The following is a 5599-nucleotide window of genomic DNA, read 5'->3' as shown; positions in this document are numbered from 1 at the left end:
ACAGGTCATCTTGAGCCACATTCTCATTTCTACTCAGGAATCTTTTTCTTTATTTCCATTGACCTCCTGTCACCATCCTCCCAGTTCATAGTCCAAAATTTCCTTCCTCACCTTCCTCAGGGCTCCTCCGACCTATTTTCAACAAATGACCCACCTTCTCTTCTGTTTACATCCAAGGTTGAGGGCTCAAATCTAAATTTTTAAAGTTTTCCTATTTGCGACGTTCCAATTTTACCATAGTTTCCCACCATAATATTTTTTCCCCTGTCAAAGCAGAATCACCTTACTTTCCCTTTTCAGTCTGACACTACATTTGTGCTCTAGATCTCGGCCTTCTTAATTTTCTCCCAGACACTTTTCTGTAAATTTCCCCCTTTCTTGAATTGTTAGTCTCGTCTTCTTACTCACTGCCTCCCTTCAGCCTAAAATAAATGCTACATTACCAAAAATTCTATCCTAGATACTTAATTGCTTACCTCTCTTACTTCTCCTGCTACCTCTAACTGTTTTTTTTTTCTTAAAAGAATCTTCTACTCTCTCTGACTCCCATCTTGAAGTTCAGCCTCTGTGCACACACTATTCCTCTTCCACTGCTTGTTTGAACTTAGTACTGAGAAACAGAGCCAGAACAGTAGACAGAGAGGAAAAGAAAAGAAATGGAATCTTAGGAAGACTAATAGTATGGAGCAGACATTTGAGTGGCCTACAAAGGAAAAGGAAAAGGGCTGACCACACAAGTGTGTAGGGGGTGGGGGTTGGGAGCAGAAAAGTACCACTATAGACTTACCCACAGAAGCCAGAAAAAGGTTCACAGGATCCCCATCCTCTGAGCAAGGGGAGCTGGGATAGGAAAGAGCTAAGCTCCATTTCAGCCAGGTGAGCTCTTAAACTAGTCAGTTCATGGGTGTGTTGCTGGGACAGAACAATGGGGCCCCAGAGTAGTAGGTATAAGACTGACTTTGGTCCTCCTGCCAGGCACTGCTGGGCATAGAGATAAGCCAGTTGCTGATTCCAAGGGTACAGGATGAAGCTACTGGATGGAGCTACTAGAGGACAGAAGCATCTTCCAATTGGGTGGTGGTGTGCCCCCTCATCTCTCCCCACACACCCACCACACACCTTCCACCGCAGGTACTTCCATTTTAACAAAGCACTATTAATTCCCAGGTTTTGTTCTGATTTAAGTTTGTCTACTCTTTTTCTCTGTGCCTATGTCAGATGATGCTTTTTTTTTTTTTTAATTAATGAAAAATGTTCTCAGTTTTTGATCTATCAGCAAACTACAGGACCTATCATCAGACTTACATTTTTAAAAAGAAAAGCCACACCAAGTTTCAAGTATAACTCAAAGAAAAGAGAGTGCTTTATTATTTTGTCACACTGAGGCCTTGAGCCAGACAGATCAAATTTATGTTAGAAAATATTAAAGAACTAATTCTACAACCTATAGATTTGGGGGCATATGTCATATTTGATATAGGAAAGAGGAATATTTCATGATTAGGTATAAGGGAAATATCAGAGGCAAGTATAGTCAATAAAAACCTAAAAGGAAAGGAAACCAGTGCAGAAAGAACCCTTGAGTCTTCCTCAACCAAAAGAAACAAAGCTCTTCACTCAGGCAGACAATACTAAACCTAAATAAATATCATCAGTAAGAGTATTCATCTTTGTGTTCCCACTTTCTGTTATGCTATCATAATTCTAGGCAAGGATTATTCCTGTCTGGTTTCCATTGAGCCCCCAAATATTACTGACACATAAACAATAACTTGCTTAGGGAACTCCACTGGCAGCAGAGCCCAGGGAAATTGTGTCATCCATTTACGATGTCTCACGTCGTAGACACGCTGTTATCCCAGGCCATTTCTGGCTCCTTTGAAAGCAATAAGTGAGCAATACAGGAAGCTGTAAGGAAATCCAATATCTAAAGCCAATATGAGATTGTGGTCCCAATCTAATAAGAATAGATTCATTTTGCTTTATTCCTATTTTGTCACCTGCATTGTGGGGAAAGTAAAACATGGTAAATCAAAACATTATGGCCACCTCTGAGTACATATTGATTCATCATTCCCTGAACCTTTATACCCAACATTTTGAACCATGTAAATTCACAGAGACTGAGTTTCTTAGCTATCCCGTCTTCTGCCAAGGCATTACAACTTTCCTCTGTCGAAGAAGCTTAAAAGACTTCCTCGGGGTTAGTTTAAAAGACTCAGTTGTTGAATAATCTGGGACTAATTTAAATTTACAAGTGAATTTGATGGAAATGTAGATATTCATCTGCTCCAAATTAAATAACCTAGAACCAACACCACCCCAAGAAGCATTTGGGCAGATGCGTTGGCTAAATTGCCCATAAAGTCCATTGAACCTACAGTTTGAATACTTAAATTCTTCAATTTGATTTGAGCAAAATTGCTAAAGAGGCAAAAAGGTAATCTCAAATCCCAACCTTTTCTAGTTTAGTAGTTTTTTTAAAAGTATATTTATTAACTCAATTTTAAATGTCTTCTATAGTGTCTCTGTGCCCTAACCAGTACCTCTGTATGTTGGGTGGCTGTTTACTTTAGGCTTTTATGTAAGCTCTAGCAAGATCTTCCCATTAATCCAATCACTACATCAGGCTATGATTAATTTGCTGTAGCATTGATTTTTTAAGGATCAGAGAAAAAAACCTTCTTAGTGGGGTAGGGCTGGGGAGCATTAAGGAATTATAGGCTGCATCTGCCAGAACTAAAATATTCATTCAGATAATTTATTATAATGTTCTGTTTTATATGGCCTATCATCTTCTGTATATTTCATGGATATGTTATACTTTGTAATTTAATTCCAGGCAAAGCAGACTGCTATAATGTTGAGATCTCTAAAAGTCATTTAGTGGTGACCGTTAAACTTGTCCTGAATCAATGAACTAGAAGGTCATTTTCATTTGTGTAATCTTTAGCAGTTTACTATTTTACTAATGAGGAAATACAAGGCTGGAAAAGTTAAATGGCTTCTCTGTCCAACATCACTGATTTGAGGAAGAGCTATATCTAGAAAGTCCTCCTTCTCTTGTCTCCTCTCCTTTGCATTTTATTTTTATGAACATTATTGTGGCTCTATTAGCTATACTAAGAGCCAGACTCTATACCAAGTGTTTTCACATTTGTGATCTCAATGAATTCTCACAGTAAACTTGGAACATAGCTATTGTGATTATCCTCATTTTATATGTATGTTTCAAAGAAGTTAAGTTATTTGACCAAGGTCATTTAACTAACAGTCAGTGAATCCCAGATTTTAATGTAAAATTTATTTCTGTTCAAACCCTAGTCCCTGACCATCCTTTATACGTAACATTGCTTAGAAAGATGACATTGTAACATTCTCTTTCACTTTTCTCATTTCCCCAATGTCTCTCTTAAGGCAAAACATAATTTTCTAAGTTGTTGATGCTCTGAGCTCAAACCCTTGTCTGAAAAATCACTCTTTTTGACCGCTCTTTGCTCCATACATCACTGTCTGTGTTAGGGATTCAAAACATAGCTGGGAACTTTAGTTAATAATGGATGGCACTATCCAGAACACAATCACTTTTCTCCAGTTCCTTCGAATCTGCTGTTGACACAAGTAGAGAAAAACAAATTCAAATTCTTTTCATTAAGGAAATAATGAGGCAATAAGTACAAACTAACGTTTTGGCAAAAGACTATTGTTATCATTAGAAAATCAATAAAAAGAATACTTTGCATTTTGTGTTAATAATAGGTAATTTTGCAGTGGGTTTACTTTGCTGTCAGTCACTTAGTGTGTCATCAATCTTCACACCCATCTGTTTTACAGACAATAGGACAGAGCGGCTCAGAGAGACTAAACATCTTGTTTAAGGTCACAGTGCTAGGAAATGGCATAACTAAGAACTGAAGCAGATCTAACAGCAGAGCCTGTGTTCTACACTCAATTGCTCCAAAATCATACAGGTATTTTTTTTTTAGCTGTGTACAAGTTTAAATGTGGTTGTCATACAAGGTTTCAGAGTCTAATATGGCAAATAATTCCCAGTGGAAAGATCTCTGATACATGTCTAACAAATATTTCCACTGGGTGTGTGGATAAAAAGTTTCTGAAGGCCAGGCTGGAGGCTACTTGGTCTTCCCCGACAGTGGTCACTATCAAGAAACCACATCCTTTGAAAGATTGTTCGTCTGTGGTGTAAACTACTGGGAGGAAGACTCTGCAAGTCTCCACTGTCTCAGCAGAGGACCCAACACTGTGGAAAACTCATTTCCTCCCAAGATCATTATGGGCCCAGATTAATTCTTAACTTTTAGCTCATTTTTCTTTTTCTCTTTCCGTACTTAGATTTTTTTCTTACTCTCTGTTCTCAATATCCAGGACCTCTTGCTTCCATTGTCTGTTTAAAAACATACTCTAATCTTTTTTAATATGATAATATTTTGGTTTAATTTCTCTTACTAATACTCCATGCTTGCTTAGCCTTCTGCCTAATTTTTGAAAAACATTATTTCTGTTTAAAATTTTTTTTTTCATCTTTCTCATGTTTGTGTTTTAAATGTCTTACACCATGCTTCTGAATACAGGGATTATAATAGAGCAGAATGCAATAACGGTGGAAAGTAAGGACTTCTTTCACCCGAGCTTTTCTTCAATAATCCAAATGGCTCTCCCAGCCCACTGGGAAAATGGCTCTCCAAGGACTTCTTCTGAGCTACTTAGAATATTTGCAGTTTAGCTCATGCCAGAGCGTATCTCAGGGTAGGGTCCCTGGGAAACAGACACTCTGGTGAGATTTGCCTGTAGGAGTTTCCATGGGGACTGCTCTTGGGAACAATACATACAAGGGCATGAGGGAAGCAAGATGAGGGAGAAAGAGAAGTTGACTTTTTATAACTTTGCAGCAGAAGCCTCAGCCTATCCCACCAGGGAGCTCTGGATTTAAGATGAACCTTCATAGTTGACCAGAATTGAGACAAGGGACCAAGCTTTTATATCCACCCACCCCTATTATCCTTTCATTACATATGGGCTGTTCCCAAGAAGAAAGCATAAACATGGGGAGGCAGCTCTCTTGAGTTGGAGAAAATTCTTAGAGAGTGACTCCACTATAGGCCATTAGTAGGCAACACTCTCAGCAGCAGGGGAAATGAGTATTTCAGTCTTGAATGAGGGAGTTGGTTGGCACAGCACAGTATCTACTACAAGACTCCAATTTTTTCAGTGCCAATAGCATATTTAGTTCTCTGAGATGATTTTGTTTCATGATATCTTGAGTGCCTTGAATGGCGGATCCCAAAAAGAGATGTGCAAGTCCTAACTCACAGTGCTTGTAAATGTGACCGAATTTGAAAAAAAAAAAAAGGTCGTTGCAAATGTAATTAAGTTAAATGTCTCAAAATGAGATCATCCTGGATTAAGAGGGTGCGTCCTAAACCCAATGACTAATATCCTTATATGAAACAGAAGAGATGACACAGGGAGAGGAGAAGAAGAAGGACATATGAAGATTAAGCCAGAGATTAGAGTGATGCTAACAGACACCAGAAGCTGCAAAGCCAATGAACAGATTGTCCCCTGCAGCCTTTGGAGG

The sequence above is a fragment of the Pteropus vampyrus genome, unplaced genomic scaffold (genome assembly GCF_000151845.1).
Source record: "Pteropus vampyrus isolate Shadow unplaced genomic scaffold, Pvam_2.0 Scaffold1, whole genome shotgun sequence".
In the NCBI taxonomy this organism is placed as follows: Eukaryota; Metazoa; Chordata; class Mammalia; order Chiroptera; family Pteropodidae; genus Pteropus; species Pteropus vampyrus.
This window is presented reverse-complemented; position numbering follows the sequence as displayed.